Source organism: Amblyomma maculatum, chromosome 6, assembly GCF_055883805.1.
Source record: "Amblyomma maculatum isolate TAMU_Amacu chromosome 6, ASM5588380v1, whole genome shotgun sequence".
Classification (NCBI taxonomy): Eukaryota; Metazoa; Arthropoda; class Arachnida; order Ixodida; family Ixodidae; genus Amblyomma; species Amblyomma maculatum.
The window spans coordinates 111,878,863-111,902,273 of record NC_139349.1 but is presented as its reverse complement, the minus strand read 5'-3'; the positions used below and the strand labels follow the sequence as shown (position 1 = coordinate 111,902,273).

Below are 23,411 nucleotides of genomic sequence, written 5' to 3'. Positions count from 1 at the left end.
GCTTAAAAGAAGAAGCTCTAAATGGACGACAGTTATTGTCACGGCAGGGACGCCAAGGGAACGAACGAGTACACGCCTTAATTTCTAGAGCAAGTTTTGTTTGCGACCGCTTGTCAACGTTATCGCGCGTTGAGGACGAAATCAGAATAAAAAACCAAACGTGAAAAATAAACAAAGCCAATATGTGAGCGTTGACGTCATCTACCACCAGTGTTTCAAGTACGCAGAAAAGGGGAAAAAAAATTAAATTTGGCTTGAAATTCTTCAGCAGAGAAAACAAATAGTCTTCTACTCGTGAAGAAACGTCATCTGACCCACGAAAGGTCCGCATTCCAAAAGGAAAGAAACCCCCGCAGGTGTCATAATATAGAGTCCCCTGAGGGCCCTGACAAGCATTCGGTGGGACCGAGGTCACTTGGCTCTTCGCCACGCAAAGCTATCGACTGGCGTCGACGGACGATAGAGGCTAAGGTAAAGCTAGCAACCGACAGATTCCGTTTCATGCATGATTGCCGCGCTTCCGATTTTGTGCCAACTGTCGCTGGCTTCTTTCCACCACCATCATATGAAGCGGTGCTGGCTGATGCGATGAGCCACTTCGACTGTAAAGAAATACGCTTTCGAATTTCTGAAATCATACGCTCAGCGGCAGTGTTTGCAAACTAGGTTCATGGAAAACCTCCTGGGCGTGGGAGATTTGGCCAGAAGCAAGGAGAAAATTGTTTCGGATGTGGCTCTTCCGCTCTTGCGATGAGCTCTGCGGGCCGAGCTCAGATCGACCGAATCTTCTGTCCCGGCTTGCACCGCTGTCGGCTACTCGCCCGTCGATACTCATATCAATAATTAAGGCGGGTTTGGGAAGAGGCGGTGTCTCGACGAGGTGAGGAGGAGGAGGAAGGGACGAAGGCACAAATGAAAAAAAAAAAAAAAAGAGGGCGGTGGCTGCGGAGCCACTTGTTGGTGTAGAAAAAGAAAAGAAGGCCTGTGTGAAGTGGGGCATTTTTTACTAAGGGCGGGCGTTAGCCCCTCGACGACGAAGACGACGCTCCCTTTTCTTCTTTTGGTCGGCGCTGCTCTCCTCTCTGATCCTCTCAATCATTGTTATACAAACGAATGGCCGGGTTTCATGCGCAAAGGAGCCGCGCTCTTCTCCTCCGACGACCACCGATTAACGAGCAGCCACTCAGCTTCTGCCTTTCTCGGGTTGCAGCAAGCAACGCGATCATCCCGAGCCCGCAAGCGAGCAACAACAGCAGCAGCGTCCAGGGTGGGCCATTCTTTGCCAGGGGCGCCTTTGGAGCGCGGGCACGGCCCTGTCTTAAACGGTGGGACAACGCGGCCGGCGCCTCGGCATCTTGGCGGAGAGAGAGCGGTCTCTCGCTTGATGAGCGCGTCTGACAGCCGGGCCATCTGCCGCTGTCCGGGAGATGTCAGTCGCGTGGAATGCGGCCTCGATCACCGCGAGAGGGAAGGAAGCGCGATGGTTGTGTCGCGCACTGTGATTTTGGGCCCGGCGATAGAGGGGGGGGGGGGGGGGGGGAAGAAGAGGAGCCCTCTTCTCCGGCAGCAGCAGCAGCAGCAGCAGCAGCAGCAGCAGCAGCAGCAGCAGCAGCAGCAGCAGCAGCAGCCTGATTACAGACAGGAGGAACGCGGGGAGCAGGATGATCGGAAAAAGAAGAGCGAGCGGCTTCTTTCTTCATTTTTTGCCGTCCGCGGCGCCGCAAACACAAACATCGTCCCGTCACGCGACAATATCCCACGACGAGACAGAGCCCCATCACCCTGTCAGGGCTACCCGGCCATTTGTGCGGCTCGCGCCCGCGCGCGCGCCCACCATCCCGAAGACGCGGCGGCCACCACCGCTCGGTACCGCGGTAGCCTGCCTGCCGCAGCTTCTCCGGCCTAACCTAGAATTAGCGCCCGGTGTGTCTGTCGCCTCACTCGCATTCCACGCGTTCTACCTCGCTCCTTTCGCGTTTTTGTCTTCCCGCCTTCATTTTCTTTTTTGCGAACTATCCTCTGCCTCCTCTTTCGTCCTCCCTTCTCGGGACCCGCGAACCGCCTTCTTTTTCTCATTGTGTGACAGCTGGCAGGACGAGGAAGAGGGGAACGAGGGAGAGAGTGGTTGACTCCTCGATGCGTGTGCGTGGCGGTCACCACCTGGCTTCTGTATTCTGCTAAGCTGTTGTGCTGCCAAAGGCGGCGGTCGTTTCGTGCCTATTTTCTTCTGTTTAGCTTTTTTTTTCTTTCCCTCCGAGCTACAGGGACCTGCTCCTTCTTCCGCGTCGCTCCCTCCCGTCTACGGTCCTTTTGCAACTCCCGGTCCGCGACTGCATTTGTCGGCTTTTCTGCCCCCCCTCCTTCTTTGTCTCCCTCCTGCGGTCTGTTTATGACCCTCTTTCTTCCGGACAGGAGAGTAAGGGCAGCAGACCCCTTCACAAAGTCTTCACCACACCGCCGAGCTGTTTCTCCGTTATTTGCACCCCGCCCGTCGCTAGCCTTTGTTTTTCCACGATCTTCACGAACGCATCGGCGCGTCTGGGAAGCAAACTTCCAGTTGACCCGAACTTTCAATCCCAAACTAGAGTCGCCTGTAGATTTAAATTTAAAAAAAAAGGTTGCTGTGGTTTAGTGACAGGGAGACTGCTTTCGCAGAAAACAATTTAGATATAAAATACAACAACGAAGAACAGAATGCGGGTATCGCCACCACCGGCCGTGCGATGATGTCTAGAACAGCTCTTCTAACTGGATCTAGGAGGCTATGCCACAGCGCTATTGCCGCTATTCACTTCCCGGCGGTGATCACGGAGTCATTTGCGGTATCAACGTTAAGTATACAGGTTTGAACCTAGACGTGGGTGGGAAAAATGTCCACTTGTAAAAAAAAGCATTGCATTTCTTCATTTTTTTTTTTTTTTTTTGCTTACTAGTAAATGACGAGCAAGCATCGCCTTAATCACTAAGGCCCGTCTTTTTTTTTAAGAGTCCGCTGCGGGGGCTTAGTGGTTAGCGGCGGCGGGCGCCCTTCGGCATATGTTGAAAGCAATGCACCCCGTGTACTGTGCAACGTAAAGAACCCCGCTGGTGGTCGAAACGTCCGGCGTCTTCTAGAAACGAAGGCTGTGAAATAAAGTGAATGCCTAACGTCCCGAAGCGGCACGTTGCATATGAAGAACTCTGCAGTGGAGGGCTGTGAATTAATTTGGGCTATTTCGGGTACATTTTTTTCTACTCAGGTGTGAGAGGCGGCTGTCAGACCCCGGGGATCAAGAGCAACTCCTCGAGGTAGCGCGGTCAGCAGTCAGCAGCAACTTGCAATAAGTGCCGAACTAGGAACCATAATCACATCAGTTTGGTTTGGTTTGGTTTGTGGGGTTTAACGTCCCAAAGCAACTCAGGCTATGAGAGACGCCGTAGTGGAGGACTCCGGAAATTTCGACCACCTGGGGTTCTTTAACGTGCACTGACATCGCACAGCACACGGGCGCCTTGCTTTTTCGCCTCCATCGAAAAGCTGCCGCCGAGGCCGGGATTCGATCCCGCGTCCCACATAACCACATAACCGCGCGATAACCACATCAGTACCTTTCCGAAATTGTCAATTAAATATTTTCATCGCCACCTTACGTATACCCAATTGCATTCGAGTGCTTGTTTTCATTTGTTTCAGTGCCATTGCCGTTATTTATTTATTTATTGGCTCGTGTGATAGGCGGAATAAGTAACTCCCTTGTTTCCAATCCCGGAAGTTCCACATTGGTCTTGGTCCCGTTCACGCGCATGGTTGGACATCGGTCTTCGGTGGGTTTCTGCACCTGATTCGTTTAAAACGTGCCAGAGCTGCCTGGCGTTGAATGTAAACAGTGTCGCATTGTGTAAGGTCCTACTTTTGTTGACGTGGAGAGTAAAGAGAGCAGAAGCCTCTCCGTTCCAACAGCCCAGTAGCAGAGTTCAATACGGTGTGATGTCCAGCGGGAAACCGTACGCCGCCGCCCATGCGTGCCTGGAGAAGCATCGGCGGCGAGAGACGCTCTGCTTTCCTCTTCTTTTCAAAATCCTCCTCCGCGTCGACTGACTCCCTGGAATGCCAATCCCGCTCGTCCTCGCCCTTCCCCCAGCGCGTGGCGGCTCTTCTCGTCACATTCCAGCCGGTCCGGCGCGCGCGGGGTGTTTTCCCGCCCTGGTGTCGTCGGCGCCGCCGCCGGTTTCGTTTTCCTTTCGATCCCGCATTGCTGTCGCAGATACCGGCCGCCCCCTTGCCTCGAGCTTTTATCTTTATGCCGCTCTGGCGCGGCGCCTTTGGGCTCCGTGCGGAAGGAAGAATCGGTGTTCCATCCCCCGCGTACCCTCTGCCCCCGCATCTTGTCGGAGACTCTCAATCGCGCCGGCCATGTTATACGCGGACGGCACTCGTGTCGCCCGATACGTGAGCCGAATGTGAATCGCTGTTCGTCGTACTCCACCGAGGCGGGGGACGCTGGCCTGAAACCGCCAACGTTAGACAAAAACAAGACGAAACGGAAGGAAAAGATACCACGAGGACGGGCGCATACAGGTCCCCGTAATATATACGGGGTGTGTTGGTGCTCGCGAAATGTGGGACTCGTCGCTGTTCTCCTCATATCGTGGCGTAGAGTTCTTGGTGTCGATCGAGCGCTGGGCTGGCTTCTTGTGTTTCTGTTTACGAGTGTGTTCTCTCTCTTCATCTGTCCCCTTTCCCGACGGCCGAAGTGCGACAAATAGTTGAGGGCCGCACACTTCCATAGAGCATTGGGTGCTCAGTAAAGAGCCCGGTTTCTGCCTGATTGATCCCTTGAACAGAGCCAAGGACCAGCGAATTGGGCCATGAATGGTTCAGCTACGCCGTTAGCAAGGCTCACTGAGTGGGCGACGAGGTCCTCGGTCGAAGTTGGCTACCGTATCGTAGCGCTTGGCCGCTGGTGAGCCGTGACCGGAATTCCGCGTTGCAGGGTCAACTGAGAATTTGATTCTGTTAGCAGTCTAGCGGCGACTTCTTCAGTACAATAAGAATTTTGTTGCGCAAAAATTGAAAGCAGAAAAAAAAAAAAAGAAAACGGAATGGAACGTTTCGTTTACAGCTTGCTGCCATTATTTTGTCTAAACATGCACCAGCTGTGGGACCTTCCGATAACAGTCGCTGTTAATTTGTTTGGTCTGGAATTTCGTGAATTTACCTGCTTTCTACGGCGTTCATACATCTGCGTAATATTACATTCGTGTGCTTTTTGATAGCTTCGTAGTCGTAGCAACTTGCTTTCTTATCATCTGATCTCCTTTTTCGTTACGCTTCATGGGCGTCGCCCACAGTTTCTTACGTGTGTACGGTTGCTCCCAATGGTTCGCGCGGGTGACACACCAATCGCAACTTAGCACCGGCCATCGAAAGTATGAGCAAAAAGAAGGCTTCCTTTAATCGCTCTCTTGCATGCAGCCTGGCAATAGTTCGAAGCTGAATTATGGGCATAGTAATCACAGTGTCCACCGTTAATTTATTTGTTCTTGCACATCGATGCATATAAGCTAAATTTCTCGTCAAAGCCGCGTTCCTTAAACTTGCAGTTGTACTAGGAGTGAAACCCGTAGACGCGGCAGCGGTATGTGCGACGATTGGCACGCGTGTAAATGAATAAAAAAAGAAAGAAAAGAAAGCAGGTGTACGACTAAGGCGCCCCGTAGCGGCGGCGGCCTTGTCCGGAGAAGAGGAGGCAAGCCGGACCGAGTGAGAGTTTGGCGGCCAGAGGAGAGCGGTGCTCACGCCAGCGGTGTGCGTCGTCCACCCCTCACACGGGCGCTCCTCCCGCCGGCCCCTCAAAAAGAGCGCGCGCTTTCGAGCGTTGGCTGTTACAGCAGTGCCTTTCTCCACGGTGCCGCCTTCGCGTGCGGTGTGCTCGCTCTTCGCTGTGTGATGCTCCGACGGCGACGTTGCGGAGGATACTGCGGACGCATACCACCGGCTCGAGAGGAGGGATACTAAACGCCGCAAGCGTACCAGAGCGGCGCGCTGCCCTCGGAAGAGCGGTTGTTGCAACGGCTGTGAAACTGTCCTACGAACCGTGGCTGCGACCTCCGCCCGGCGGTGAGTGAAGTCGGCTCGACTCTGTTATGTGTTGCAAGACTAGTCCTGCCTCTAGATAAACAGGGTGGGCTTCCAGAGCTAGGTCAGGAACCTTGCTTTTAGAGTTTAGAATTTTGAGCGCCGATGCCGTGCTTGAATTTTGAACGCGTACGTTTGAGCAAGCACTGTGCTGCTGCTGTGTCGAAGGTGGGTGTGTAGGTAAACAGTGTTGAGCGGATCATGAAGAGAATAAATTGAGGATGGGGGAGGCAGGACCACGACGGACAATCCTTCGCGACCGAGTAGTCTCGGCACGATGTATGGCCCTCACAAGTAATGTTGATCAAATCGTAATCCGAAGCTGCATTCACCGGTTATCGTCGTCACTTCCTGCTAATCGTGGTCGCATAAAACGCAGCAGGCTCCATGACGTGGTGGATCACCAAGCTTGCATTCGCAGATGCACATAAGGCAGGCGCAGCAATTAGCATCCACGCTCCAGTTGTTGGGACGTAACTCCCATGGTCTTTAGTGCCGGTCTGGAAAGTGTAAGTCACGTCTACGTGTAAACGTTCGAACAGATAGAATAGAACGAACACCAAATTGTTGTCATGTGCTCAACAATTACTCCCGGATGTTGGTGATACGGCTAATTTTTGTTTTGTTCTAAGCAGTTTATTTATATATTTGTTGTTGCCTTCACGCAGAATTATGCCCCTTCACATTCGATGTAAAAGAAAAAACAAATTTGTCTTAATGTGACCTTGCTTTTGTTCGCCAGCTTTTACATGCATGCTTTTGTTCTGTGCTGCATTTTAGTTAATGTATAAAAATAACTGATTTCACGTACGAACTGTTTCCCTTCTTGTCGTTTGCGCCTGCACGTGCGTTCCACATTGGGGCGCTGTTGCCAACGGTTCTACGTACATGTCCCCTGTCGACCGACCTACGCGCGCTCAGGTTCAATTTCAAATTAAGCAAATTAATTCGTGAGAATGAGGCTCTCGAACGTTTCATTGCTGAGGGAAGAGAGGGGTTGCCGACCGTTCTCTAAAACTTATCGTAAAGGAATGTCGATCACGCGTAAGACACTGCTGAGGCGGAGTGGTGACGTCGTCAAGGGCTCGCAAGTGACCGCTGCTGCGGCGTTGTTTGACCGCCAAGAACGCAGGCGCGAAAAGCGGGGTTTCGAAGTTGAAGGGATTGAAACGGGGGGTGGGGCAGTACGCTTCGGAGAGGAGAATCAATTTGGCGCGGCGTCCTCCGCCTCTTGTGGGGCGCGTTAAAAGCCATTCTGGTCCGCTGGTTAATGGTTATACGCGCTCTCGCTTCTTGTGCGCGGTGCCACGTACCGCCAGCGATGGGTGTGTGCGGTAGGGGAGAGAAGCGGGGAGGCTGCGCGCATCGTTCCCCCTTCCCTTTCTTTGGACGGCGGCTTTCGCCGCGAGGCAGTGGAGCCGTGCGGTGAAGAACGCTTTCGATTCCGGCAGCGTTACGCTGCTCGCATGAATAAAACAAGCGGGAATAATGTAGGTACTGTAAGAAATAATGGTGTCAGGGTTACGAACGCTTTCTCGAGGTGGGCATGCGGCGGCTTACTCACACGGGGCAAATGATGGTGAATAGACCAAACAGCCAGTCCTGATGTGGCGGAAGTTTTCGGCCCACGGTGCTCGCTGCACATAGACGTATGCCTGGACTGAGCGGCTAACAAGCTCCGCCACTGAACCTCGCATCCTTTGTGGCACCTAGAAGAACTGAGCCAACTGTGCCTAAAAGAAATGGCCTAGGAGAAAAAAAAAATAGATTGGTATGTGCGGTTTGACGTCCCACGACTACACAACACGCAGGCTATGAAGGGCTCCTTAGCGGAGGCCCCCGAATTTGTTTCGACCACCTGCGGCTCGGTAAAGTGCAATGACATCGCCTTTAACATTCCACAGCACACGGGTGCATCCTGCATTTCGGCTCCCTCGAACCACGGCTGCCGCGACAGAGGGTTTCGACCGCAGCGGGAGTAAACCTGAAGTTGCGATGGAGATTCGAAATGCCAGCGCTATTCGAAATCGAAGCGTTGCGTAAACTCATGACTTAAATTTGCTGTTCTGTACAGCTTTCTTTTTATAGGTGTTAATTTTTTTTTACGCTAGAGGCAGAATATCATGGTAAACTTTCTGCGGCTCTGCATTCAAGACTGGGACATTTGTCACCGTACTGTGTCACTGGACTAAGTAATATCCGGCCGTTGAACAAGGAGAGGAAGATGGGCCACGATGGGCAAGCTGCTGTATATGAGCATTCTTCGCCCTCAGTCGCCGTGCCTAGGCCATCCTTTGCTTTCCAGCTGCCTAATCTTGTAATTGCGAGGACTAGAGGGATCGTTTGATTGTAAACTCGAGGGAGGGTTTCATTCATCTTTTGTGTGAAATTGCCCAAGGTAGTGTCCTCATCACCTTAAGGACTATGATCTACCAAGGAAACTTGTTTGAGGTCTTGTCCTCATCATATTTAGGATATATGTAGATGGCGCCGAATGACACTTGCGCAAGTATACATCAACTACTACTGTTACTACTACTTCCTAATATTCACTAGGTTGCCCATGACAACAGTTTTTATCGCCGAGTCGTGGTACGTATTATTATGACTGGGACTGGTACATTTACACGCGCGGGTTGCACATTTCCTGAGGCGAGCGGTATAAGTATCGTCGCTGTCAAATGTTTATAAAAGGCAGTACTAGAGAAAAATAAAAATTGTAGAGGTTCAACTCTAGTTTCATGAGTATAAGCCATAAGCCGCAGTCCCCGCTGCCGCTTCGATCTTGGCTCGTTTCCACGCTTGGTGAACTTCTCGGCAACGGCCTATAAGAATGACTTCTAGTTGTTCGATGGTATCGGCAGCTTGCCTGGCACGGCTGCGGTCTTTGTCTTTTGCGAGAGTGGCTTCCTCTACGCCGCGTCGCGTCGCCTCTTTTTGTCACGCGGCCTGGTGGATTCGACTGACACTACGCTCATGGACCTTGCCTGCACTTGCCCAAATGGCGGATTTTAAATGAAGGAGTGGCGCAGATGAAGCTTCACAAAGACAACGATGTCACTGCTGAGCATGAGAGTGTGTTGCAGTTTTACACGAGGCGTGGTCAACTGCGGCGACCTGTTCGTTTGGGCACGGATTCGAAACCCAGTCGCGGCAGATTAATGATCCTGGAGAATGTAGACGACGATGTTTGGTGTACTTCGATATGACGTAACAGCGCACTTAAACAAAGGACCAGGCATGGAAGAGACGCAATCGCCTTTGTTTAAGGGTATGGTTACGTAATATCGCAATGTACTTATGCTATGTTTCTAGATGTTTGCTGCACAGCGCGAGAGTTCAAGGTCAACTGTTTGGAGCCAGATGACGTTGAGGTTTGACAAAAGAAAGCTTACGCTTCAAAAATCACCTCCTTTATATGCACGTCCGGCCTAATTGTAGTTTTGCGTATTACATAGTGCACCACGAAATATCTCAATCGATGCTACTTGGATGCTGAGAGATTAAATTTATTCTGCAGGATCTCATTCCGTGCACTTTTTGGCAGCTGGGTGCACATCCTGTAATCGCTGGTCATCCATACGTATAAGTTGTGTATGGTATAGTATTTTCACATGTATGTGGACCGGCCTCCAACCGCTGCAGTGATGTTGTGAACCGAAAAAACGACAAAAATACCGACGTCGGATCCACGAGATAAACTAAAAACAAGGGAAAAAAAGAAATAGAACCCGTACGAAGCAAAAATTTATAACACCAAAACTGGATGCGCACCTGTATACAACATACGACCGTCATTTTCGATGCACAGGCGCGGGGAGACGACATTTCGCTGTAAAGTACCCGAAGAGCCGAACCTGCTGGCTACCCGCCCCCACCCAGCGTCTCAAGACAGACCGAAATTCACGACGCCCTTCTTCCCTACTCCACCCACGAAAGAAAAGTTTCAAGAGAAGCCGAAGCAGCCCATCATATCCTCCGGAGAAGGCCGTTCTACAGCGTAGACCGAAGAAAACAAAAATGCCTCCAGCGGCCAGGCCAGGAAAGCACGACCGGCGTGTGTCTGCATCGGAATGCGGGGAGGGGGAGGTTGAAGAAGCAGGGGTGCAGCTGCAGCAGCTATGCGGTCCCCTATAGGTAGGGGGGAAGGGGGGGGGGGGGGGTGAAGGCGCGTGCTGGGCGCGCCGCCGTCGCCCCGTGGCGGTGATGATGCGTGGCCGTGTATACGAGTGCCTTACGCGCGTTGCTGTTATTAATGCCCCGCGTGCATGAGCGCAGAAAGAAGCAGAAAAACGTAATAACAGGGAGCCGGAGACTCCGCGCGGAAGAGGAGGGGGAGCAGAGCGCCTATGGTATATACCGCCGCGGATGAAATGTTTCTGCTTCCCCGTGGGCCAAGACAGAGAAAGACGGAGCTTGATTTCTTCGCAAGATAGGGGGCAGCCGGAGCGTTGGGGGTGGGGGGAGCCTGCGATGTATGCGGTATGCGTTATATCGAGTGCTCGCGACAAGGCTCGCCGATATCGAGGACCGCGATTTGGAGAGCTGAGGTGTGTTTTGGAGAGGGAGTTTCGTTCAGTTCAGAATATACTGTGTTGCACACTTGGGCGCAACAAGAATACACAAAGAAGAAATGAAAGAGCGGACATATTTGCAGCGAAAAGTTCGAAGACGTCGAACCGGAGGTGTGGGTGTCGAACTTCAACAGTGAAATGGGCTTACGAATTGCCTCGCCTGTAAGTGGGGACGTGAGTAGTCGGGGTTTGCCCTTCATGGGACGAACAGCCAGCTCTTGGATGGTTACACGATTGGAGTGTTACACGATTCACTAAGAGTTCAGGGGAAACGGCTGTCCAGTGAACATTCCGGTGGCGGGCACTGCTTGTCCAGAGCACCGGAACGTTTCGCCGCGTTAGGGGCAAAGACTCGGCAACGTGAAAGCCACGGTGGCGCAGTGGTAAGGCGCTCGTCTACTGTGCCGGAGTACCCGGGTTCAGTCCCGACCGCCGGCGGCTGCGTTTCGGTGGAGGTGGAAGAGGCGTCCGTGTACTGTGCGAGTGCATGTTAAAAATCCCAAAGTGGGCACGCTTTGTATTTGCGACAGGTAGAGAGAGGGAACACCCCTCTCCGCGTGTGGGGACATTCTATTTTGATGCGTTCGCACTAGATATGGTCCCCTCCGCCGTTGGGGGACGTCTGAAGCATCCTACAGGATCGTGCAGCAGCGACTCTCGTGTCTGTGTCGGCGGTTTGCACGGCATCATGAGACCACGTGTCGCGGTTGAATCGATTGACAGGAGCTGCCAATTGTATAGGCAGCGCTTTTGACTTGAGAATCGAACCCAACGACGCCTTTGTACTCGACTCGCGGTGAAAAATCGCAGAGCTGGAGCACTGCATGCCCAAGCAACGTTTTCTGCTCTTTTCTGAGCAACTGTGTTCCAAACGCAGATCCGGGACACGGATCGCGTCTTCCAAATGTACAGATGGGGAGCAACCGCCGAGCCGTTATGTTCACTCTAGTGCAACAGTCAAGGATGCTACGCCGAATTCGGCGGAGCCGGCCGGAAGTTTGCGTGACAACTTCAGCGGCGCCCTTCATTTCCGGCAGTTTGTCGTCGCCGCACAGCCGGCTCCAGGCGCTCTGCCGCGGAGCGTGCGGAACGCTCTGGCATGGCTCTGGTTCTGCGATTGAAGTTCACCATTACGCGCTGCCCTAGGCCCGCAGGCACGTCCGTACGACATTGTTAGAATGGAGCTCTAGATCTTTGCCAATGTGGTAGATAACGATTATGTGCTGATCAGCTTGTGCGACCCGAAACCGAAGTTCCAGCGCACCTAATTCGCATTCGTCGTAACCACGCTAAATCGCCCGTATTCATTATTTCTCCTTGTCACACAAATCTTTTTGTAGGGCAGAAGAGAAGAAAGGCCAAATGACTCTTGATAGGGAGGAGTAAACTTTGTTACAACTAAGTGGAAGTTGACAGCGGGTTCCTGGAACGCGGTCCGCTCATACAGTCGAGCGACCAGCTAGCAGCGCGTGCGTTTTCCCGGGCGATGCGGGAAAGGGAATGGAGGGAGGGAGGGAGGCACTGCCACGGGGTGTGGGTACAGGCATAAGTAGTGGTGGCTACAGGTCGGCTTGCATGTGGTAAGTGCGGTGTGGTTATGGGTGAATTTTGTACGTTATATGGCGATGGAAAGGATTGGCTCGGAAAAAAAAAAAGAAAAAGCGATTACGAATCTATATGGAATGGGATATAATCATGATTGGAATAGACTGATGGACGAAAGACAGGGGAACAGAATTGAAATAGATTGGGAGGGTACAGAACATAGATGACTCTTTATACTTCAAAAGATTACTGGCAGAATTACATGTTTCTGCACTGGAGCAGAACAGGTACACACGGGCTTTAGGAACAGGAGGAGGAAACCGGAGTGACATTTGTTGAAATTAGGGAGTTTTAGAATAGGGGAACCCAAGGATTGGGGCACCCAAGAAGATAGCGTGCCGTGGCGCAACGTTCGAGTCGGCCGGCGAGTTTTAGAATAGGGTTTTACCGACGCAGCGGAGCGGGGCTTGCGTTTGTCGATTGCAGCGCCGAGACGGTAAACTGTGAAAGCATAGAAATATATAAAAGCCAACCGATGCTATTTTATTAAAAAGAAACTGCTGTCATTGTACAAAGCTATCTTAAAAATACCAGTTATATAAACTCTTTTCTTCAAGCAAGACGAAATCGGCCAATCTTTACCAATCCAGGCTGAGCCGGGAAACCTCATTTGAACCTTCCGCGCTTTCCGACGCCTGGTCCCCATGGCAACCAAACGAGGCGAACTCGCTAAGCCTAGCGGCTCGGTAAATCCGGAAGCAATCAGGAAATATGGGGCATTTTATCGCTTATATTTGGTGGTGCGGGCATCATGAGACATAGCACAAGCTTCGTTAGCCTTTCGTTTGCCGTGAACGCGTGACACCATGCAGCGGTAACGACGAATGTGTGCCGAGGCGAGCGGCCGCTGCTTGGCCGGACGCCGCCATGTTCCCCGACCCTATCCGGCAATAGGGTCCACGCTATTTCGCCGAGATAGGGTCGCCGTCGTCCTCTGACCCAAAAACCCAAGGCCCGCTTGGGTTCTGCGCATGCGCACTCGCGCCCCGCTATTACCCTATCCCCCTAACCGATAGGGTCCCCCTATTCTAAAACTCCCTATTAGCCTGCCCTATCCGCAAAACCGCGCCTGGGAACTGGCGCTCCGTGTCTCCTGCAGGGCACTCGTTGCCTTGTTTGTCTGCAGAGACCACGACCAATGCTTTTTTTTTTTAATCTCCCCGCATTCCTGCGGCGCTGTTCCAGTCGGGTGATTTGGCGCATGCGCGTAATGGCGAGGTTGCCCTTTTGTTGCGCAGCCAGGTGGGGGGAGGCGAAGCGAAAGATCTGCAGCGGCGCCATACCGGACCTAGCCGGCGCGCCATTATAATCGCGCCGCAGATACTATCGGGCCTTTCTCCTTCTGGGGCCCGCTTGACCCCGTGACCAGCGCGCGGGCGGTGGACTCGGCTGGCCTGCCTCGGGTCGGCATTAAACGACCGCGGAAGGGCGGCCCAGGGGGCTCGCCGAGCGCCGTTCGTACCGTGCGCGCGCCCTCGCAGAACATTCCCTCGTACAACCCGTAGGCATTCTTATAAGCATGTCCGCAGAAACTCAATTGTTGAAGTTTCCATAAGGTGCATCAGGGTTGGCCAGGCCACGCGATTCAACTGCTTTTGTAAAGTGCGAGGGGAGCATTTATGACGTTGCTGAACTGATTTTGTTAATTAGTTTACATGAAGGGAAAGGCGCAGTATCTGTCACACTGGCTATGTGGACACCTAAACCGCGCCGTAAGGGAAAGGAGGAAGATGGGAGTGAAAGTGGAAATAGAGAAAGGGGAGCCGTAGTGGAGGGCTTCGGAGTAATTTCAATCAGCTGGGGATCTTTAACGTACGCTGACATCGTACAGCACACGGACTCACTTCGTTTCGCCTCCATCGAACCGCAGCTGCCGTGGTCGGGATCGAACCCGGGAACTTCAGTAGTCGGGCGTCTTACCATCGCACCACCACGGCGGGGTGAAAATTTCGCCATGGTGAGAATTCCTGCATGACCTCAACTATTTCTGACCAACCCTGTACGCGCGGTGATTAGCTGAGCTGCCGTAGTCGTCTTTGCCGAGCAAAGGCTCGAGAAGCCAGCTCGAACTTTTTCCATGGAACTTGCGTTCTGCCTATGACGGCCGCTCAGCGGTTGCGATCGCGTCACCTAAGCCAAACGCTGTTTGGTATGTGCTCTGGCAAAAGCAACGCGCTTTGTTTCGTCTCGCATTTTTAACCAGAAAACGCTGAGCGAGCGCCGCGCACGTTGAGGCGGACAGCTTTCTTTTGCACGGTGCGTAGCGGCGAGACAGGCGCGCTCACGCGCGCGGCTCGTAGTGAGTGCTGCCACCCACCGCTCTTGTATATCTGACATCGTTTGTTCTGCGGCCCTTTTGTTCGGCGTGAGCGGGGCTCGTTGCGCGGACTCGCCAGCGGCGCACGATTCGTGGCGCCAGCTGGCCTGCCTGCTTCACATAAGCGGCTGCCTTGGGCGCCAGGTATAGCATGCGTCCGCCCCGAAGGTCCGTCGTTGCCCGGTTCACGCGCTCGTGTGCAAACAGCACAGCGCGCTTATCGCGCCGATGGACGTCCGGCTTCTTCGCGGGATGAGATGAAAATAAAAAAAGGATGAATAATGAAAAGAGCGGGCGTGCACCGCGGCGGCGGTCGGCACGTAGCCAAGTCGCATAGTTCGCCAGCCGCGAGGTGATTATGGCAGCCCCGCCGCCACCACCACCCCCTCGTGGCCTCTCGTGTCTCGAACGCGCAGGACGATGTTTGAGGCCCGCTTTCAGCGTATGCGATTGCGTGCAGCGCTTGCGATGCTATCGCTATTCGCCTCCTGTTGCAGGTACTTACATGGACTAGCAGCGTGTTGTAACGGTGTGCCAGCAGCGGCAGTGATGTGACTGCGTGTTTGAGGACCGTCGCTGTTTGGTTGTCCAAAGACTAGCTATGTGGACTAGCGGCGCTGCGAACATGTGCGGGGACTAGTAACGGTGCAATCATTTGTCAAGAGTGTCAGCGGTGCAACCGTGTGTCCAACTTAGCCAGTCGCATGTTGCGCTGATATCAGCCGCGGTCTTCGCAGCATTGCTCCGGTGTGTGAAGAGTGACGTCGAAAGAGACGCAGCCAGAGTGCAGTCTTCGAAGTGCCCGACTTCAGGCCACATGGAGGAAAACTTTGGTTTCTCGGACGTAAGCAGGCTTGCACCTAACTGCGTGTCACACACGCAAAAAAAGAAACACAGCGCGGTGCTAACGCGCTCGGCGCTGGCGCTGCTCGAGGGTGCGGGCGCTAGCCACCACGGCGGAGAAAGAAGAGGCGGGCTTGATCGGTGGCCGACCGCGGCGTGCCGCCCCCACACGCTCCTCCGCCGAGCGAGGTCAAAGGTCGCGTGCGCCCGGGTCGAAGGTGACGGCGAGCGCGTGCTGCCTGCCATTTTGCCTCCCTCCCTTCCACCTCTCGTCAGGAATGCAGGCGGGCCACGACGTCCGGTTGCCGGGCCACGCGCGCCGCCGCGTTCTTCTTGCGTGAGTGTGTGCGTACTGCACGCGCCGTCGCTTCAGAGAAGAGGAGGAGGAGGGATGCTTGGCGCTGCGCCGCCGGAACGTCCGTGCACGCGCCTCTCCCGAGTGCGCTTTGCCTCTCCGCTTCCACGTTTTGTACGGCCGTTCCCAGTGCTCTTTGCAGGTTCTTGCTGGTGAGCACTGTGGGCGAGTCCCTCGATGCCGGCGTGGTTCACGTTCGTCCACGGTGTGAAGATAGTGGGCGCGCGTGGTCGACAGTGCGATTAGAGCCGACCAGCCTGCATCATTGCGAGCCTCGCTCTGCTCTCATGAGCTTCTTTTCTCATTTTGTTGTCACCCGCGTGTCATATCTCGACTACCTGCGTCGCGGGCACGGTGTGTTCGCGGGAGTCCACTTCATGCTTCGCATTTACGGCCGTTAGGGAAGGTCAGGGTTTGGTCAGCTATGCTGGAGTGCTCGACTCTCCGCGCACAAACGTTGTAACTGGAGTGTCCGTTAACGTCAGGACACGCATCCATTGTCCTCCCGCTGGCCGCATCTTGCGAGCCTCGCTGGGCTCTCATGAGCTTCTTTTCTCATTTTGTTGTCACCCGCGTGTCATATCTCGACTACCTGCGTCGCGGGCACGGTGTGGTCGCGGGAGTCCACTTCATGCTTCGCATTTACGGCCGTTAGGGAAGGTCAGGGTTTGGTCAGCTGTGCTGGAGTGCTCGACTCTCCGCGCACAAACGTAACTGGAGTGTCCGTTAACGTCAGGACACGCATCCATTGTCCTCCCGCTGGCCGCATCTTGCGAGCCTCGCTCGGCTCTCATGAGCTTCTTTTCTCATTTTGTTGTCACCCGCGTGTCATATCTCGACTACCTGCGTCGCGGGCACGGTGTGGTCGCGGGAGTCCACTTCATGCTTCGCATTTACGGCCGTTAGGGAAGGTCAGGGTTTGGTCAGCTGTGCTGGAGTGCTCGACTCTCCGCGCACAAACGTAACTGGAGTGTCCGTTAACGTCAGGACACGCATCCATTGTCCTCCCGCTGGCCGCATCTTGCGAGCCTCGCTCGGCTCTCATGAGCTTCTTTTCTCATTTTGTTGTCACCCGCGTGTCATATCTCGACTACCTGCGTCGCGGGCACGGTGTGTTCGCGGGAGTCCACTTCATGCTTCGCATTTACGGCCGTTAGGGAAGGTCAGGGTTTGGTCAGCTGTGCTGGAGTGCTCGACTCTCCGCGCACAAACGTTGTAACTGGAGTGTCCGTTAACGTCAGGACACGCATCCATTGTCCTCCCGCTGGCCGCATCTTCTCGCGCATCTCGGTGGGACTCGAGAGCAGGTGCCAAGAGAGGGGGACAGCGCGGTGAGAGAACTGTCGTCGGCCACGGACAACGAAATTTTTAGCCGAATCGCCTATTCAGAAACTATGTGAAACGGCTGACGAAGCACGTGCGGCGGATTGCCACCACTAAAAGGGGCACCGATTACAACTCCGTCCGCTTTCCGTTATCGATGGAAATATTTTGTTTTTGTCGAGCAGTTTCAAATAGAACTTCTTTTTCTATTCCTTCATTCGATTTGAACGCATATGACGCCTAAATGACACTTTACATGGCGCCAATAGTCAGCGCTCAATCTGGAGAGGGGGTATAGTATGTTTCAAGCCTCGATTTCTTTATGGGTCTTTCGCGTGTAGAACATTGTGGCGCTGATTGCAAGCTCCTGAGACAGTTCCTTTTCCGTCGTACACTTCACTTTTTCATTTTGTCAGTAATGAGGCGTCCGTTTTCGTGAAAAACATCCTGGCTTTTCGGTAAATATGATCTCTCCGGGTCATTTCACCCACCATTTAGCTGCTCTAAATACCACATTGCCACTTCATTTACTGGATTCAGCCTCACTCAGGGGCTGTGCCGCAGCGATGCCATTAGCATTTTTTTTTTTTTTTTTTGATGCAGGAGCATTGCAACCGGCTTTCTCAGATTTCGCTAGAGTGTCTGTGAAGCCTCTTTCGAGCAGCCATTCGCACTTCGAGCAACCAATGCACTCAATTGTGCCCTTACGTGCGGAAATGCGAAAGTATTGCGAATTCCTAGTTCCGTTATGTCGTCTTGTTTCTTTCTTTCCACGCTCACTCCCACCTTCCTTCCTTCACATCGTGATTCAGGCGTCCACAGAAACAAGTGTGACAGGTACTGCAGCTTTCCCTTCCTGTGAAGCAATTATTATTAGCTCTTTCTGCGTTTCGTTACCTTTCCGACTTGCACGTCTATCGGCGTTTCGTTAGTTTGCCATCTTTGTTTTATTTATTTTTTCTGTGTTTATTTTTACCTCCGATATATGCTTATTATTATTTAATTAGCTCTGAGCCCACGCAGTGACGTTCCATGAGCGTCAGCGCTGTTGGCGTACGCAGGGACCGGTTTGCGCATGCGCGTGGTAAGTGACCCCAGCAGATTTGAGCGAAGCGCCGAGACCTGCCCATGCTAGCTGTCGGCGTCAGCGTACATGCAAGCGCCGGAAGCTGTTCACCCATGTATATGTCTCGTTGGTGCATGGCTGTCTCTCGATACTGTCACGTGACGTGTGGAGGTTCGACCGGGTACGAGGTCTGCAGCGGCGGCGAAGTGCGGGTACAGCCTTTACTAGGCTAAACTATGTGAATTATGGACTCGTCCTCAGGAAGTCGGCGCAGTGTAGTGGGTTAGTGCGTCGGCTGGGGCATGGAAGGGCGGTGGTCCGAGACCTGGCGTGGACACGGTTTGTTGATTTTTTTTTTCTTCGCCACTCGTGAGGACGCGTCGTGTTCATGACACTCGTGAGACAAAGAAATGCTTACATAATAAAGCTCGCCGCTAATTTCGAACCCATGGCGAGACAACGAGATAAGCTTCGCCGGTCAGTGCGTAATTAGGCCACTGCGCCATCTTGATTGCCGTTTAATTCCTTCGCTTGCTAAGCTATCGGTGTTTCATGCACACTGCGCTTCGGACCTCGAAGTTTTCAACTTCTTTGATAAAGTTGCACAAAATACCTTAATTAGGCCCCCTTGATTCTGATAAAGGCTTAAAGCACCCGTTAAATATATTTACCTAAACGTGGCAGAAGGCCAAACAAAGCTAAACGAGGGTTACATTTTGCTTCTTAGTGTATACCCTTGCTTAACCAAGCCGAACCGCAGGTTATATTTTTTTGTCGCTTTTTTTTTTTTTTTTTTTTGATACCGTTATGTGAATGAGGCTACCTCTCTCGCTGTTGTCATTTGCCGCATATCTTGTCGTTGCGCGGCTTTTGGTCTGTTTCAACCAAGTGAGTCGGGTCTAGCTGGTTCATATTGCATAGAATGGGAACCAGCGAATACAGACGCAGGACAAGAACAAAGAAGGCACACACCACAACGCTGGCAACGGAAGGTTTAGTCAGCTCACCATTACAGCTGTTCTCTGGTCGTTTTTCCGATCCCAAGGCCTACAGGAATTTTTCTAACAAGTTTTCAGCACGTTGTTTAGCTTTCGTTTGTAGCCACTGTGCTCGTGTAACGTCACTAGGAGTCATAACTGAGAATCGCCTTCCCCCTTTCCCCTCAAGAAAAAAAAAGAATTTTAGCGGACACTTTGGATCACTAAACTGCGATGAGGCAGAAATCTCTATCGCGCGGTAGTCCGAAGCCCTCCACTACGGCACCTCTTTCTCTCTGCACTCCCACCTTCGCGATGACGCGATAGCTTAAGCTACCAGCCAACATATAAATCCCCGCTTTAACCGAGCCGTATGAACGTGCCTGAGTGGCCTAGAGATAACGTGAATGCAAGGGTTTGGTAGGCTGATTGTGATATCACCCTCCCACGTGAAAGAAGAGGCCCGATCTGGCAGCTCCTGCCAAACGTAATGCCAGGAAGCCCTTATACGTCCATTAGTGCGCGGCCATATGTCAGCTGCCACCTACCTCTGCGCACCGATCTTCCTCCTCCTCCTCCTCCTCCTCCTCCTCCTCCTCCTCCTCCTCCTCTAGACTTTGGATATAAAGGACGGATGGTCACTGCGAGTATGAGCGCGTAAAGTATTTCGCCTTAAAAGAAAAATGGTGGGCGTCTGCCTGATTTGCCTTGAAGGGTGAAACCTCCACCCTCGGAAGGCACCACCCGCCAGCCACATTCCCACCACGCCACCCTAAGACTTGGGGGTGGTGTCTATCCGGAGTACAGCCGCCAACCTTCACGCATCCACCACCCAACCCTATCCTCCAGATGGTCCACCCGCCTAGGTCTATTCTACACGAGGCTTCTACCCACGGTAGAAGCCCACGCAATGGCGGAATGAAAAGGCGACGGCGAGATCGAATTCGATGACGTAATGGGAAAGCCAGCTGCGCTTCAGAAACACCACTCACGGCACCTAGATCCCTATGTCGTCCTCGGTAAAAGAATTCTTAAGAGTAAAATTATCGAAGTAACATCGACTATGAATCAAATTGCTATCGCACCCTCTCGCATCGAATTTCGTAATTGCCCTGACAGTGTTTTTTTTTTTTTTCCTTTGTTGCGCTTTACGACCGTGTGAAGCATTTCACGCATGCATGGTGTGACAACAAATATTGCGTTTAATTGTTTCTGTTTTGTTACTTTTTGCTCACATATTAAGAAAACAAACAACTTGTTTGCTTTGGTTTGGTTTTGGTGTTTAATGTCCCAAATCGGCTCAGGCTATGAGAGACGCCGTAGCGATATATCAAAAATACCAATTTATGCAAGTCGTTTCTTTCTTTCTTTTTTATGTGGTCGAGAAAGCGGTTTGTATAAATTGGATTCTTTGATCCATAGGCCATTTCATGTATGGTTCAACGTTTCCAAAAACTTTGGCTGCGGCGTTGCGGCTGCAGCGAGGCTTGGCACAAACTTTGTGCGGTTGTTCGGCGGCAGCGAGTTCCGGCGAGGAGTCATGGATCTCGTTTCGGCCGGGCATCCATCAGGCGCACTGGCTGCTGCACGTTTGCAGACGCTTCGGTCCGCACAGCGCGCACGCTTCGCGCAAGGGCGCGTGTTTCTGCGGCCCCTTCTTGAGAGGCAGCGCGTCTCGCTGGCCGCGCAGTCGCTTCTGTAACGCCATTATGCGCTCCGCTGGCATTTACGTCGGCGTTACAGCGCGAGGATGGAAAGTTGGTAATGCATGGGCTCGCATGCATTATGCATTCGTCGTCCGCGCCACTGCGGTCCATCAACTGTGATTGCTCTTTCGGGACGAGGCATGCGTGCCCCGTGTTCGCTGGCCGAGCGCCAGCGCGAGCCCGTCTTGCTCGTTTGTTGGCGATCGCGGTAATGAGTCGCGCCGCAGAGTGATCCTCGCCTCGGAAACGGTGCAGCAGGATGTTTCAAGCCCTTACTGGTCTATACCGGCTAAGTTAGGACGCTCCGCATTGTTCTCCTTTCCTTTTCCGTTACCCAATTATTATTGTCATTGACTCTAATTAATTGCCTACTTAAACCACATCAACCATTTTTGTCACTTGCACACCTTTCCTTGACGCTCCATCCGATGGTACCATTCGTTTTCCGGTATACCAACTAGCTCCTCTTTCACAGCGCCGACAAAGTCGTACCTAGGCAAAACCCGCCAACATAGGCATAGTCTTGCGCATTAATAAAATTCCCATAAAGATGTTAAGCAAGGAGACACGATCTCCCCAGTACTGTTCACAAGCTTGCATGCCTAGAGGAAGTATTTAGTGATCTGGAATGGGAGCTGTCATTGGGATAAGGGTTCATGAAGAATGCCTCAGTAATCTGCGATTCTCTGATGACATTTCCTAGTTAAGTAACTCAGGGGACCTACTGCAACTAATAATAAGTGATCTAGACAGCAGAAGCAGAAAGGCAGGCCTAAAGTAATAATCATAAGACTAAGGTAATGATCAACAGCCTCGGAAAGGAACAGCAATTTACATAGGTAGCGAAGCACTGGAAATGGTAGGCGAATATAGTCTGGCTGATGATGAGGATGATGACGATTAGGCCTTAAGATATGGGCCTCTGCCCGCACCGCTTATCTGCCCTAGAAGAGAGCATGATGTTTTACGCCCTCAGAAGTTATCAACTTCCCCTCTTGCGTATCTGTTAGCACCCTCAGTACAGATTTTGGTGCCTGATCCTATACGCTCTTTTGGATCAGAAGGCAGGCAGTAAGATTCCCCCCGCCCGCACCACAGCTCTATCCCGTGTTGAAGAAGTAAACAGGATGTTACACGCTTTTTGAAGTCCGTTTCACCTTTTTGCTTGTACCCCCTAAAGACCTTGGTCTCTGACCCCTGGCCTTCCCTTCTCCATACGGTTACATTACAATCCAAAGCCGGGGTATCCAATAGCTTCATGCTCTAAAGCGTCTTCAGCAATCGACGAATAAATCCCCTTGTGTATGTCCACGCCGACGGCACTTTTTTTACCCCCTCCTCCCTAGTGTTCTAGTTCGAGTCGATCATCTTGTTTTCCTCACCACCTGACGTCACATATAGTCCCTCGGAGAGGTGCAGCTTGGATAATTTCAAGCTGTGCGTGCTTAATGTCAACTGCGTTTGCTCACCGTCTTCTACAATCTTTCGGAGAAAGCATGCATGGCTCTGAGGTAATTAGTTTGTCTAACGGTTTTGATTGGATTGACTGCGTCCACCGGATATAGCCTGACTTAATGCGGGAGCGCAGAGTTTTGTGGAACAGAGAGAGAGAGAGAAAGAATCACCGGCAATGCATACGATTCATGCGACGTGGTATGCGTTAGCAATACTTGGGGTGTGTACAAAGTGCTGTGAACATTAGGAAATAAACTCTGGTTAACCCTAGTTGAATTGCGAAAGCAACGGCGGAAGCTACTTTTGCCTGCTGCATTATTCCCCTATCACGCCCTATCAGTGTAATGTGCTACATTATTGGGGACACTTAAGCTCTTCGGGCATGACGCGAGAGCGTGAGCTGCCAGCCCACATGTAAAGCCACGCTTCAACCAAGCCGTATGGACGTGCCTGCGTGTCGTAGGGGTAACGAGAATGCAAACGGTTCTGGCAGGCTGATTCTGATATCACCCTCCAATATGAAAGGAGCGACCCGAGTTGGCAGCTCCTGCCCTTAGCATAGGGATAACGTGAAATCTAATGTCGTGGCAGGCTGATTTTTTTATGAGGAGACCGTAGCTACGCCTCTTCACGGTGCCTCTCCACGACGTAGCTGCGGCCACCCGAGGTCTCGCTTTAGCTGTCGTAGTATTGCTTTTGCAATAATATGGGTCTCAACATTAATCTTCTATACTAAGACGATAAATTTGATGCAAATTTTTCGTTATATTGGAGTATTTCTTTATATCATAGTATTTCGCTGTGTTCTGTCTTCTTTTCTGCTTCTCCCTTACAAGAGTAAACCGAAGATTCAATTCCCTCTCTTACCATCTCTCAACTGTGGCAGGTGGCAAAGGCTTCAGAACGTTGACGTTTTCTTTTTTTTTTCTAAGTGCTGAGCCTACTATTTCTACCGCAATATAAGGAGTTTTTGTTGAATATTTAGTGCTGTGTTCTCTTGTTTGGGTGGAGCCTTCAGCCCGGGGTGCGCTAGGGTGGAGGATGGATCTTGCTTGCATCGCTCGTATAGGAA

The 23,411-nt window shown here is 52.3% G+C and overlaps 1 protein-coding gene across 2 annotated transcripts in view; it reads left to right on the top strand.

Annotated features, from left to right (window-relative positions):
- Positions 1-23,411, top strand: part of LOC146186602 (uncharacterized) — an 88,402-nt gene that overhangs the window by 38,850 nt on the left and 26,141 nt on the right. The window contains exon 1 of one of the 2 annotated variants that reach the window (XM_084607327.1): positions 15,003-15,458. The exons of the other annotated variant lie outside the window; for it this stretch is intronic. The gene's annotated coding sequence lies outside the window, so the exon portion shown is untranslated. Of the gene's footprint in view, positions 1-15,002; positions 15,459-23,411 lie in introns of those variants that run through there. 2 annotated transcript variants of the gene reach the window in all.